This window comes from Citrus clementina, unplaced genomic scaffold (assembly GCF_000493195.1).
Source record: "Citrus clementina cultivar Clemenules unplaced genomic scaffold, Citrus_clementina_v1.0 scaffold_4, whole genome shotgun sequence".
NCBI lineage: Eukaryota > Viridiplantae > Streptophyta > Magnoliopsida > Sapindales > Rutaceae > Citrus > Citrus x clementina.
In genome coordinates this window covers 12,157,725-12,173,409 of record NW_006262274.1, presented here as the reverse complement: position 1 = coordinate 12,173,409, position 15,685 = coordinate 12,157,725, and the positions used below count along the sequence as shown (strand labels likewise).

Below are 15,685 nucleotides of genomic sequence, written 5' to 3'. Positions count from 1 at the left end.
TGGAAGTAAGGCATGAAACATGAGAGCTAAGGCTGTTTCGACAATATGCCTATGTTTTCTCTCAGCAACTCTGTTGTGCAAATTTTATTGAACTCACAAGTGCACGAATCTATTGTAGTGTAGATCAATGGTGACGAGTGTTGATCCCACGAGGAGGTGGATTTTAATTGTGTGTAAAATTAATTTTCTAAATGGGTGGTTGGATTTGTGGTGAAAATGATTTAGATTATCCTAAAATTCGAATTAAGATGGCAATAATAAATTGAAGTGAAAATCTATTAAATTGACGTACTTGGGTATCTGGATCCGTATCAACATGCATCATGGGCTAAATAATCCTTATTAATGCCAATTCAATCATGAGGGGGGAATCCACACCTCATGAACCACACTTTAATCAATATGGTGCTAAGGGCTTATCGTGCCAAATAATAATAACCTTGTATTAGGGAGCCGGTGAAACCAAGACGGTACTAAACAAGATTATTATTATTTGTCGACGAGAAGTCAAAACATCCACAAAAACTAGAGGGGAAGAGAAAATAAATTTACCAAATAAAGCCCATGACACATGTTGAGACTTCACCTTTAACCCAAGCTTGAAAGAAAATTAGCTACTCATAATTGAACTAGGGGCAAAATGAAAATTTATTAAAATACGTAGAAAATACAAGATGGAGAAGGAATTACATAAAATAGAGTCCAAAAATGGATTCAGAGATATCAAATTAGGGGGGAGAGGCCCCCTTTTTATAGATACATGGAGTAAATCATGGCCATCGGATTAAAAACAGTTTGGACGCTCAGGATTGCGCCACATCATCAGTCAACAGTACGCGGTTTGACCACGCGGATGAACAGTAACATGGTTTGACCCGAGTTGAACAGTGTCGCTGTTTGGTTGAAAATAATCCTATGTGATGCATGTACCGTACGCGAGATTTTTCGTCCATTGATATGCTGCCACATCACCATTAACAGTACATAAGAATTTTAGCCCAACAGGATTGTGACACCTCATCAGTCAATGCCACATCATCGGTCAATGCCACGTCATCGATCCGTCTATGTGAACAGTGTCATGAACAGTAACGTAGACAGTACCGTACACGTGAATAGTGTCATTTTCCCTTTCATGCTCCTCCTAAGGTTTTCGACCGTCTTGAGTTCAAAAGTGATGTCCGTTTTGCCGTCTGATCTCTCGTTTATTGTGAAATGACCATGATGCCCCTAAAATACATAAAATACTTAATTAAAATAAAACACACGTAATTAAATCACAAGAAGGTTAAATACATAAAAGTAAGAGTTATTAGTAAGACTTGAAATGTAAAATGACGGTTTTCTCCTTTATAAATATGCATTTTCTAACACTCAACACACCCCCCGACCAGCTTATTGCTAGTCCCTAGCAATTGAAGCGAAAATAAAATTCAAATTCAAAATGATTTTTTTTTTTAGAAACACTCGTGTTTATTCGATCAGATTAATGATAGCAATCAAATAAAAGTATAAGCATTATCTCCAGTCTAAAGCAACATCACACCCACATCAACCATCCACATGAATCAGCCCAGTAGACTTTGTTATAGGTACTTTCAAGAATGACATGTCAAACCCCAAAATCTCACTAGAAGTAGTGACATTCTCACAAAGAAATTAAAACCAATAAAAATAGTCACTCCAATGAATGGTAATTAAGAGAGAAAATAATAAAGAAGTGATATCACATGCTCTCACCAAGATGAAATAAATATGCCCTCAGCTTAGAAATAATACGATCTCAAGTCAAACAAAAATGCTAGTCAACCCAATTTATTTATTTATTTATTTTCTTTTTCTTTTATTTATTTATTTAATTTTTTTATTATGCACCACTACATCTTTTTAGCCCATATAACTAGCTTCTACTTCAGATTATAGTTCCCTAAAATCAAGAAGGACTTTTATTAGGATGTAACGTTGGCTAGGGACATGGTTAACAAAGAAGGGAAATAAGGAAAACAAAGTGTATGTTCGAGAAAAATGCAGAGAAATTTTTGTTTTTTTTGAAAGTTGCAAGGTGGATTTCACCTGTTATTGTTATTTATTTTTTTCTTTTTTTATTTTGTTTTGAAACAACAATTTTTTTTTTGTGCTTTTGTTTGGCATAAGCTCAAAATGTAAAATAATTATTTACATTTTTCTCAAACATAAATAGGTGATGGAACTTGTAAGATATCGGGTAATACTCCAAATCGGAGTGGGTCAAGATGATAAGTTTAACAAATAAAAGGTTTTTTTTAAAGGCTCAAAATGGTTAACTATGGATATTTCACAAAAATGATAGCTAGAAAGGCTCAAACGGATCAAAAATGACATTTCCATCGTCTTTTAGGGCTCTAAATAACCTTCCATATCTACTAGTTAGATGGGCCTCCAAATGTAGCAACACACATTTTTTTTTTTTTAATTTTACATTTTTTTAAGGGTTAATTTAAAAGAAATCTAGAGATCGTGTATACAATAATAAACTGCTAAGCTGTATAAAGAATGGGCAAAAGGGTTACTCTCCAAGAAAAATGATAGGCTCAAAAACTCACTTGGTACTTATTATGACATGTTCATTCCTTTAAGCAACTCATATTTGTCTCCGACATCAACATGGAGAGTAGCAAACATAATGTAACATCACTTAAGACCAAAGATAATACAAATACTAAAATTTGAAATTAATCATGTCATTCAATGTTAAAATAAATCACACTAATTTTTTTTTTTAAACAACATTCTACACCCCAACCTATTCTAAACGTGAAAGGAAAATATGCATGCAGAAATGTGAAAATGATGCAGAAAAACTAATTAGAAAAGTTACACTTAAAAAGAAAACGTTATTTGATTTTATTTTTTTTAAAGGCTCAAAAGTTTGAAAATGTATATTTATAGAGGAGAAAGAAGAAAAAAAATGAACATAAAAACTTAATAAAGAAAAAGAAAATGTTTGAATTTTTTTTTAATTTTTTTTATTTTTTTATTATTATTATTTTTTCAAACGATGAAAATGCATTTATAGAGTCACTACACTCCATATTCAGCAATCTTCAACACAAAACGTTAGCAACAGTTAGTTTCTACAACAAAAAATCAGTAAAAACTTAACCAAGATTCCACAATTGTCGACTATTCCCTCCCCCCAACCAGAACAAAATATTGTCCTCAATGTTTTAAAGGAAAGAAGTAGAGTTTAGAAGACATCACCTAGGTGGTGCAACACAGAAGAAAATATTTACAGGCGGAAAGTTAAATCTAATTTGTACTTCTTACTGCGGCTACTGTTACCATCATTATTTGGATGCTCCAACACAAAGGTCCAGGGGTCTGGCTCCGGTCTATAAGCTTGTAACAGATCAAGTAGCTCATTAGCAGTGTGAGCACAAATAAAGAGTTTTTTCGCATTAGAGGGAATGAAATAGTTTTTTATTGCATGGTTAAGAAATGCGATAAAGCCATCATAAAAGTTATTGACATTTAACAAACCGATGGGGTTCTGGTGGATGTACAGATGGGCCCAAGATGCTAGTGTGATAAGTGCCTCTAGTGTTGCAAGATCTCCTGGAAGGAAAATAAAAGCATCAACATGATTAAGCATTTCAGTTATTCTTTCTTGCATACCTGAGACAACTAACTCTTCTCCAGTTGATGAGTCAGACGAACTACCCAATGGTTTTAGGACTCTTGGGATGATGCATAACACTTGACTTCCTTTGACAAAAGCTGCTTCTGAGACCATTTTTGATAACCCTCGGTTACCTCCTCCATACACCAAGTGTAATTTTCTCTCTGCTATACTTCGACCAAGATCGATGGTTGCCTCAACGAACTCTTTATGTTTACCATAGTTAAATCCAGAAAGCACACAAATGTTCTTGGATTGTCTATTTGGAGTAGCTGCCATTGAGATACTTCTCAAAAAATAATTTGTGAGTGCTTGACAAAAAAAATCACATTTAAGAGTCTTGGTGACAGTGGGTTACAGTTGTGTATGAGGTAACATGTCAGTGTTAAATAGCGCGTAAAGCACGTGGCTCGCGAGTTAAAAAGGAAACAATAAAAAGGAAAAAGCAAACAGTAATAAAATTATTAAAGACAATAATGCACATAATAAAACAATAGTGAAATAAAATAACAGTAAAGTAAAAAGATATTTACAGGTAGTTGCGACTGTGGCTCACATCTTCCTCTGGTTTTACGTCCAGAAACGGCTTGAACGCCCTCTATGGGTTGATGATAGGCTTCCTATCCAGTTTTCTTATAAACTGGCAAACAAGGTCGTTTATAGTTAGATTCCCGAGACTATATCGTGCATGCTCTTTCTGGAATAATGGCCATAACTGGAGAATCGCTCCTTGCACATATCCACTGGGATGCGTTTCAAGAGACAAAAGGATATCATCCAATGACTCCTTATTCAAGCCATCCCTAATGAATTGAATCTTATCTTCCCTGTTATCAGACACCATTCCTAAAGAACATGAGTTTTTATTGCAACTCATTCTGGCACACTTATGACAAGCAACAAAAATTCTTCGAGCTCGTCGTTTTCTTGCATAATTTCCTTTACCACAACCAGGCATGTATGCAATAAATTTTGGAGGTAACTCACCTGCCGATCGTACTTTAGCCTCGATTAACCAACGGATGTCAGCATGTATGTTATTTCTCGTGAGTAATCGCATGCGTTCGGACCGAGCTTTATAGATCGTAAGGAGGGCATTCTGAGGAAGTGAAGGGAATCGCTTGTGAAGCTTTGCTAGAATGTCGTTTTTGTCCATACTTTCACCTCAGAATATCAGTTATTATGGGAAACTGAAGTAACCGACTTGATTGTCACGGAGTACCGTTATCCGCCACTTCACCGGGGTAACAAACTAAAGCACACAAATAGAAAAATAAATTAAAACACACAAAGAAAATTAAAATCGTCCTCTTATTGAATTTACCTCAAGCTCCAACTGGATGTCGTAAATACTTATCTCAATATCTCTGAGTTGGCTTTCTAGATTCTCAACATAGGCTACTAACTCTGGTGGTTGTAGAGCCCAAATGCGTTGTATTTTACAAAATTGAATCTGCCTTTTTAGATGAGTTTTGACACGTTGAAGTGGTTTAAGAATGTTCAGGAGGAATGGTCTAAGTATGGTACTCATGATTAAAAATGATAAAAGAAAACTTAATAGTTAAACAAACACACTTATGCAAAAAATAATTTCAATTAGCAAAAGAATAATATAAAGAAAAAAAATATCAAATCACCGAAAAGAAAAAAAAATTCAATTCAAATCTGGTGGGTCACTCAAATTTATGTCGGTGTCTTCTTCATGTGGTTGGTACTCTAGATATGGCTTTAATCTTTGACCATTAACTTTAAACGTGACACCGTTCTTTGGGTCCTTAATTTCAATTGTCCCATATGGAAAAACAGTATGTACAATAAATTGGCCAGACCAACGAGAGCGTAACTTACCTGGGAATAGGTGCAAGCGAGAATTGAATAAAAGTACTTTCTGATCTGGAATGAAAGATTTTCTCATAATTTGCTTGTCATGGAAGACTTTCATTCGTTGCTTGTAAATCTTGACATTTTCGTATGCGTCATTGTGAATTTCTTCAAGTTCTGCCAGTTGTAATCTTCTTCTGAGCTGGCTTGCTGCATGTCAAAGTTGAATTTCTTGATTGCCCAATATGCACAATGCTCAAGTTCCACAGGTAGGTGGCAAGCTTTTCCATACACTAGCCTGTAGAGTGACATCCCAATCGGGGTCTTGAAAGCCGTTCTATATGCCCATAATGCATCATCAAGTCTTAATGACCAATCTTTTCTGTCTGGCCTCACCGTCTTTTCTAATATGTACTTTATTTCTCGATTGGAGATTTCAACTTGGCCACTGGTTTGCGAATGATATGGGGTCGCCACTTTGTGAGTGATTGAATACTTTGTCAAAAGAGACTTGAATGCTTTGTTACAAAAGTAGGCACCACCATCACTGATTATTGCTCGAGGGAATCCAAAGTGCGAAACAATGTTGATTTTCAAAAATTCTATCACCACCTTGTAATTATTGGTTCTGCATGGAATTGCTTTTATCCATTTCGATACGTAGTAAACAGCAACCAATATGTATTGATGGCCAAAAGACGGGGGAAAGGGTCCCATGAAGTCGATACCCCATACGTCAAAAATCTCAACCACTAAAAATAGATTTAGTGGCATCATATTCTTTCGTGTAATGCTCCTCATTCGTTGACACCTATCACATGAAGAACAGAAAGTGTAAGCATCTTGAAATATAATTGGCCAATAGAAACCACATTGTAAAACTTTAGTCGCTGTTTTCTTAGCACTGAAATGGCCTCCACAAGCTTGTTCATGGCAGAATGAAAGGATATTCTGAATTTCACTTTCTGGGACACATCGTCTAACAATTTGGTCTGCACAATACTTGAACAAATACGGGTCATCCCAAAAGAAATTGTTTATTTCTGCAAAGAATTTAGCCTTATCTTGCTTGGTCCAGTGCTCTGGAAGTTGACCTATAACAAGATAATTAACACTCATTAATTGTTCATCTGGAAATGACTCATTCAATATTAATGGCTCTGTAATTGTGTCAAAATGGAGACGAGAGAGATGGTCCGCCACAACATTTTCTGTGCCTTTCTTATCTTTGAATTCCAAGTCAAATTCCTATAAAAGTAACACCCAACGAATTAGTCTAGCTTTTGCATCTTTCTTTGTGAGAAGATATTTAAGAGCAACATGATCTGTGAATACAATTATTTTACAGCCAATGAGATAAGATCAAAATTTTTCCAATGCAAACACTACTGCTAGCATTTCTTTTTCAGTAGTTGAATAGTTCAACTGTGCATCATTTAATGTCATACTAGCATAGTAAATAACATGGGGAATTCGATCAACTCTTTATCCTAAAACTGCTCCTACTGCATAATCAGATGCATCACATATGAGCTCAAATGGTAAGCTCCAGTTTGGGGGCTGAATGATGGCTGATAATGTCAACAACTGCTTTAGTTTTTCAAATGCCACAAGACATGAATCATCAAAGATAAAAGGTACATCCTTAGCAAGTAAATTGCATAAGGGTCTAGAAACTTTGCTAAAATCTTTATGAAACATCTATAGAAACCAGTATGCCCAAGGAAAGATCTTACTTCTCTGACTGTTTTGGGTGGAGGAAGATTAGAAATGAGATCTACCTTGGCTTTGTCAACCTCAATACCTTTATTCGAAATGATGTGACCGAGAACAATACCTTGTTTTACCATAAAATGGCACTTCTCCCAATTTAAGACTAAGTTCTTCTCGATATATCTCTGCAGAACTAGTGTTAAATGATGTAAACATTGATCAAACGAGTCACTAAAGATAGAAAAGTCATCAATAAAGACTTCAATGAATCGTTCAACCATATCAGAAAAAATGCTCAACATGCATCGTTGAAATGTAACAGGTGCATTACATAATCCAAATGTCATTCTCCTATATGCAAATGTGCCAAAAGGGCAAGTGAAAGTAATTTTCTCTTGATCTTTTGGTGCTATAGGAATCTGATTGTATCCTGAGTATCAATCTAGAAAGCAATATAATTCATGGCCTGCTAATCTATCAAGCATTTGATCAATAAATGGTAAAGGAAAATGGTCTTTACGTGTGACAGAATTCAACTTTCTATAATCAATGCATACACGCCATCCTGTAGTCACTCTATTGGGTATCAATTCATTATCAGCATTCGTAACTACTGTGACTCCTGACTTTTTGGGGACAACTTGTACAGGACTGACCCATGAACTATCAGAAATTGGGTAAATGATACCTGCGTCTAATAGCTTAAGGACTTCAGTTCTAATAACTTCTTTCATGTTAGGATTTAACCGACGTTGCATTTCTCTAGTAGGTTTAGCATTTTCATCAAGGTGAATGTAATGCATGCAGTCTACTGGGTTTATACCTTTTATGTCTGCTATGGTCCATCCTAATGCTTATTTGTGCTCTTTTAAAACATCCAACAACTTACCTTTTTGTTCGTCATTTAGGGATGATGAGATGATTACCGGCATAGTATTTTCTTCTCCCAAAAATGTATATTCCAATGTGTTGGGTAATGGTTTGAGCTCGAGTTTCGGTGGTGATTCTGATGATGGGATGAGTTTCTTCTCTGATGGTGCTAGTTGTTCAACTCTTAACTTCCATTTATCAATGTCCATGGATGGTGCTGAGTCAAGTAGAGCGTTGACCTCATCGACTGATCTATCAATATCAAAATCAAAACCAAAGTGAGTTAAACATATTTCTAAAGGATCATCACTAAGGTTTGAAACAAAAGTGTCATCAACTAATGCTTCAATTAAATCTACATCAACAATTTCATCATCTGCATTGTGAGGTTGTTTGGCAATGTTGAAGATGTTCAGCTCCATAGTCATGTTGCCGAAGGACAACTGCATATTTCCAGTCCTGCATTGAATGTGAGCATCCGCAGTTGCCAAGAAAGGTCAGCCTAGAATAATGAGGATGTGCTTCCTTGAATCCTGTATTGGTTGAGTGTCAATTACAATGAAATCAACAGGAAAATAGAACTTGTCTACCTGGATAAGCACATCTTCCACAATACCACGAGGTATTTTCGTGGACCGATTTACAAGTTGTAACACCACTGGAGTTGGGTGTAATTCTCCCAATCCAAGTTTCACGAAAATAGAGTAAGGCAACAAATTTACACTAGCTCCTCAATCCAACAAAGCATTCTCAATTGTATGGTTCCCTATGCTACATGTGATAGTGGGGGAACCTGAATCTTTGCATTTTAGAGGAATTTTGTGTTGGAGTATAGAACTAACGTTTTATGTTAAAAATGCCTTCTTTTGAACATGAATGTTTCTGTTTTTAGTGCAAAGGTCTTTAAGAAACTTGGCATAAGATGGAACTTGTTTAATAGCATCAAGCAAAGGGATGTTAACACTTACCTGTTTGAAGATTTCAAGAATCTCACCTGTAGATTTTCCCTTCTTGCCTTTAGCTAACCTCTGGGGAATGGAGCTTTGGGAACGTGTTCTCATGGGTTGGTTTCTTCTTTCTCCTCCGGTGATGAGTCCTCAACATTCACAGGTACAATTTGATTTTCTTTTGTCACCAGCATCTCCACTTTGTTGTCGACTTCTTTTCCTTTTCGCAAGATCATGACTGCTTTGACTTCTCCATGCTGCTGTGGTGAACTGGTACTTGCTTCATGTACTCGTTTAGGATTAGGCACTGGTTGACTTGGAAACTTACCTTTCTCAACGGTCATTGCCAAGGTCTGAACTGAAGAAGCCAGTTGTCCCACCATCTTCTCAAGGCTTAAAACTGATTGGGCTTGTGAATTAAAGCCTGCTCTCAACTCATTTCGTGTGCGATTCTGTTGCTCAATCGTGGAGTGAGTAACATTCTTGAAATTCTGGAATGAATCCTCCCATGGTCTGGGTTAAGAGTAGTTTTGATTCTGATTGTATGGTCTAAATGGGGGCTGAGAGGCTTGAGGAATTTAAGGAATTGGTTGCATTGGTGGAGCTGGAGCTGCTGGTCCATTTTTTTGGAATCCTTGAGACAATGAAAAATTTGGGTGGTCTCTCCATCCAGGGTTATATATGTTGGAGTATGGGTTGTAATTTGATGGCTTTCTCATTACACCTATGGCATTGGCTTGATCTGAGTATGAGTCATGGTCATGTGGTTATGTTGATTTAGCAGTCGATAACGATGCTATTTGTCGAGCAAGACCTTCAACCATCTCCTTGACTTCTTTGATTCCCGAAGTTGACTCGCCAATTTGAACCTCATTTACTCCCTTAATTCTTCTAGTATTCCTGAGTGATCGACTCCGTTGTTGGGAATTATCCGCTTGTCACTGGAAGAATTCCTAAATCTCTGATGCACTTTTTGACATTAGCTCTTTTCCACTTGTTGCCATTAGCCATTCTTGCACATTCGGCAATAATCCCTCCAAAAAGTATTGGCATTGGTGCCATTTCTCGTACCCATGATGTGGACACTTCAAGAGTAGCCCATTGAATCGCTCCCATGTTTCAAAAAACTGCTCGTCATCTCTTTGGGTAAACTCTGAGATTTCCCTGGAATAGCATTGGTTTTATGCACTGGGAAATATTTATTCAAAAATTTTGTTCCCATGATGAAATGCTATTAGCAGGTAATGTATTAAGCCATGAACGAGCTCTATCCTTTAAAGAAAATGGAAATAGTCTAAGTTTTACATCATCATCTGAAAAATTCTCATATTTAAATGTTTGACAAATAGCATGAAAATCATTCAGATGATTATATGGGTCCTCATTTTCTAGGCCATAGAATGTTGGGAGACAATTTAGCACACTAGGTTTTAGTTCAAAACTCCTATCAGCTACATTTGGGTATCTTATGCATGATGTGCTCAAATTAGCTAAAGGACTGAAGCAGTCCTTAAATGGCATCTCCTGTGGTTGTAAATCCATTTTATTTTTAACTTGTTTGTGTGTGCGAAGTGTTTTCTCAAGTTCAAGGTCTATAGGTTCAAGATTATGTAATAATGACCTTCGACCATGCATGCAAAACAAATAAAATAAAAATAAAGATGTGAACAAAACAAATAAAAATAAAAAAGAGGGAGAAATTACGATATTAACCTTATTGTGCTATTACAACCTTACTATAAAAATACACAAAAATAAATACATGAAATAAATTAACTAAAAATAAATTAATAAGATAAACAAAAAAAAAATTATAAAGAAAAATAAATTGAAAAATAAATTACAGAATTTTAAAGAAGAGAAAAAGAAAAGAAATACTAACCTTTAAATGTAGATTCACTTTTTTTTAATAAAAAAAAATTACAAGAAAACAATTAAAAGAAATTATTCACAAAAATTAATTCTATGAATTAAAATTACTTACCTCCCCGGCAGCGGCGCCAAAAACTTATTGTGCAAATTTTATTAAACTCGCAAGTGCACGAATATATTGTAGTGTAGATCAATGGTGACGAGTGTCGATCCCACGAGGAGGTGGATTTTAATTGTGTGTTGAATTAATTTTCTAAATGGGTGGTTGGATTTGTGGTGAAAATGATTTGGATTATCCTAAAATTCGAATTAAGATGGCAAGAATAAATTGAAGTGAAAATCTATTAAATTGACGTACTTGGGTATCTGGATCCGTATCAACATGCATCATGGGCTAAATAATCCTTATTAATGCTAATTAAATCATGAGGGGGGAATCCACACCTCATGAACCACACTCTAATCAATATGGTGCTAAGGGCTTATCGTGCCAAATAATAATAACCTTGTATTAGGGAGCCGGTGAAACCAAGGCGGTACTAAACAAGATTATTATTATTTGTCGACGAGAAGTCAAAACATCCACAAAAACTAGAGGGGAAGAGAAAATAAATTTACCAAATAAAGCCCATGACACATGTTGAGACTTCACCTTTAACCCAAGCTTGAAAGAAAATTAGCCACTCATACTTGAACTAAGGGCAAAATGGGAATTTATTAAAATACGAAGAAAATACAAGATGGAGAGGGAATTACAGAAAACAGAGTCCAAAAATGGATTCAGAGATATCAAATTAGGGGGGAGAGGCCCCCTTTTTATAGATACATAGAGTAAATCATTGCCATCGGATTAAAAACAGTTTGGACGCTCAGGATTGCGCCACGTCATCAGTCAACAGTACGCGGTTTGACCACGTGGATGAACAGTAACATGGTTTGACCCGGGTTGAACAGTGACACAGTTTTGTTGAAAATAATCTTGTGTGATGCATGTACCGTATGCGAGATTTTTCGTCCACAGATATGCTGCCACGCCACCATCAACAGTACATAAGAATTTTAGCCCAACAGGATTGTGACACCTCATCAGTCAATGTCACATCATCGGTCAATGCTACGTTATCGATCCGTCTATGTGAACAGTGTCATGAACAGTAACGTAGATAGTACCTAACACGTGAATAGTACCGTACATGTGAATAGTACTTTTTTTCCTTTTATGCTCCTCCTAAGGTTTTCGATCGTCCTGAGTTTAAAAGTGATGTCTGTTTTGCCGTCTGATCTCTCGTTTATTGTGAAATGACCATGATGCCCCTAAAATACATAAAATACTTAATTAAAATAAAATATACGTAATTAAATCACAAGAAGGTTAAATACATAAAAGTAAGAGTTGTTAGTAAGACTTGAAATGTAAAATGACGGTTTTCTCCTTTATAAATATGCATTTTCTAACACTCAATAAACTCCATTTTGCTCTGAAGTGTATGGGCATGACATTTGTCATATGATGCAGCAATCATCAAGATGCTTTATAAAAGCACTAGAGGAAAATTCTCCCCTTTCATCGCATTGAAACAATTTAATCTTTCTTTCAAATTGTGTTTCCACATGTCTTTGAAATCGTATGAAACAATCAAAGAAGTTAGCTTTTCATTATAATGGGAATAACTAAGAAAATCTTGTATGTTCATTTATAAATAATGCATAAAATCTAAAATTTTGATTAGAGTTAATTGGGGCTGGATCCAATAGATCATAGTGTATCTTATGCAAAGGAAAAGCTGAGATTTTATTATAAGGAGAAAAAGGAATTTTACAACTCTTTCCTAATTGACAAGATGCACAAATTTTGGGTATCTTTGTCCATTTGGAAATATTGATTTTCCTATTATCATGGAGGGTTTGTAGGACTTTAGTACTTGGATGGCCAAGTCTCATATGCCACAAATTTAATTTTGCAACATTCCCTCTTACTGCGCTTAGAGCTGCTTCATTTACTTCATCCAGTGCATATAGGTTGCCTTTTTTATGCCCCTTGCTACCACTTGGTTCTGTTTGTTCTTTACAAAAAAACCATCACCATTAAGCACAAAAGAACATTGAGAATTATTAGCAAGTTGTCCAATTGATAGGAGATTTTTTTAAAAATTTTTTTTGAACCACAAGAATGTTTTTCAAATGTAAATCTTCATAATTAGTTTTTAAAGAAGTATTACCAATATGAGATATTTGAAAACCTTGTCCATTTCCTACAAAGATTTTATCATGGCCTTTGTAAGGAATGATTGTCTTTAATTTACCTGGATTGTTGATTATATGAGAGGTTGCCCCTAAGTCAATGTAAATTTGATCGTCTGTTTGGTCCAAGTTGATCGTTGTAAAGGCTTGTGGAACCTCATCCTTATAATACTCATGCCTATCCCAACAAACAACAGCTGAGTGACCTTTCTTACCATAGATTTGACAATAAATCACATTCTGCTGTTTTTTTTTTTGGTTTCAATGTTGTTTTTCTGTCATGTTTGATGCTCCCTGTTACTTTGAGCGTTGACTTGAACATTTTTGGGTCCATTATTTTGTTGTAAACCTCTGCCATGGCCTATGTGTCTGTCTTCCCTTTGATTTCGGGCTTTCCCTCTTTGTCTAAAGAAGGCTTGATTATGGTTCAAAATGGGTTTTCTTTCCTCTTTGTGAACAAATAATAGTTTGGTCATGATTTTGAAGAGCAAGAATGAATTGCTTAAAAGTGTGCAGTAGTGGTTTAACAAGCATTGCCATTTTAAAATTGGCATATTTTGGATCAAGAGCTTTAACAACCTAGAAAACCTTGTCATCGTTTGGGATTGGTTTTGCTATGGTAGCAAAGTTATCACTAAGGTTCTTGAATTTCCTTAGAAATTCCTTAATGGGTATGTTGCCTTTTTCATTGAGTAGAGGCTATCTTTAAGCCATCATTCTCGCTCTTTGGTAGCTAGCAAAATTTGCTCTTCAATAAATAGCCAAACTTTATTAGAAGTTTCTCTTCCAACAATCAAACTTAGAACATCTTCACACATCATCCCTCTCAACCATGTCATAAGTAATCTATCATTATTTTTCCAAGAAAAAGAATTCAAGATTACTACCCTCTTTTCCATCTATATTTATCATCTTCGGTGGAACTGCCTCATCATGACTATGATGTTCAAGGCCAAGGCTCCTTATGAGAGGAAGCACTTATGACCTCCAGAGAAGAAAATTATTCATGGAAAGGCCAAGGTTCCTTATGAGAGGAAGCACTTGTGACCTTCAGAGAAGAAAATTATTCATAGAAAGCTTGATAGATATTAGGCTAGAGCATTGGTGGAAAGATTGGATGGTATGTTTGGGCTCAATTTGAAGGGTGTTAGTCATAGCTAGCTTTGCTACCATAAAAAAGGTAATATGCAAGACAATTACAAAAGAAATATGTTATTACTCACCTTGGTTGGTGATGATTACAATTCTAATTTATATACAAAGAGAAAGTATTAACTAGGAAAAGACATAATTACAGAAGTTTAGAAATCTTCTATTAAAGTGATTAATTTATGGGATATTGTGACCGTTTGAGAGCTTGTCAAAGAGTCTTTGATATAAGCAACTTGTGATGTTAGTAATGAGATGATTTTATTGATTGAAGATATAATTGATGATTTGTTGGCTGATCTTTGGGCATTAACAAGTGATAATCTATTAGCTGATCTTTTGGCATTAACGAATGAATCTTATCAATAACAAACCATATGTTTCATAGGTTAAAAATGTTGAAGTCTTTAATTTTGGATAATTTCTTAGGCCGTATGATGTTTTGGATCAGTTTAAGTTTCTGAAAACAAACGGATAATCATTGATCTTGAAACAACAAACAAATATTGTATGTATGAGTTATTAATAGGTTATGGAAAAATAATGGTTAACCGTTTATAAGTAAATGGCTAATCGATAAATTCCAAAAATGAATTTATTTGAAAACAACAAATTGTTATTTGAAAACAGCAAGCCGGACTTTGAATAGGTGAGCTTTTAGAATCAAACAACAAGTCTTTACGTACAAGCAGCAAGTCGACTTTAACCAGTGAACTCTCTGGAAATAAATGGCTAACTAGCATCTTGGAATGGTGATATGACAATTTAAAATTCTACATAATAGTAACTTGCACAAAGTCAAAACAACAATTCGACTTCTGTTAATAATGATCTGATTATGCTAGAATGTCAACAAAGACTAGTTTTCTTCTGCAACTATAAAGGTTCAATCAAATTCAATTTTAGGCGAATTTCAACAATTGTTATTGAGCTTGCTTTTACATATTCAAACTATATTGAGTTCAAACTTATTTATTCTTTCATAAAATCACACTTTGAGCTTTAATTTGTAAACATATACATCATGTGAGGGAAAATCTATGTAATCTTAATTTCAATATCAAAATTGCGTGATTGTAAGTGTGGGAAATATTTTGGAAAAGGGATAAGAGATCATCTCAGATTGTAAAGGTTTTATTAACATCTTGGAAGTCAATTGTAAGCATCTTCAAGCCACGGGTTGTAAAGGCTTAAATAGTAAAATTCTTAAGCTCGATTAGCTTAGAGGCATGGGCGTAGGGAGATGTTACAGAACAACATAAAAATTATGTGTTCGATTCTCTTTCCCTTATCTCCTTTAAATTTATTTGTTATTAAATATGTTATTTTAAGTTTGTAGCATAAATTTGTATTGAATTTTAAACTTATTGCTTAATAACTTTTATAAATACAATTCACCCCCTCTTGGGTTGCT

The 15,685-nt window shown here is 35.1% G+C and overlaps 1 non-coding gene across 1 annotated transcript; it reads left to right on the top strand.

Moving 5' to 3' along the window:
• Positions 1 to 10,077: 10,077 nt before the first annotated feature.
• LOC112099348 lies at positions 10,078 to 10,181 on the top strand. The gene has a single exon (XR_002906152.1). It is a non-coding gene; the product is annotated as a small nucleolar RNA R71 (small nucleolar RNA).
• The last annotated feature ends 5,504 nt before the right edge of the window (positions 10,182 to 15,685 follow it).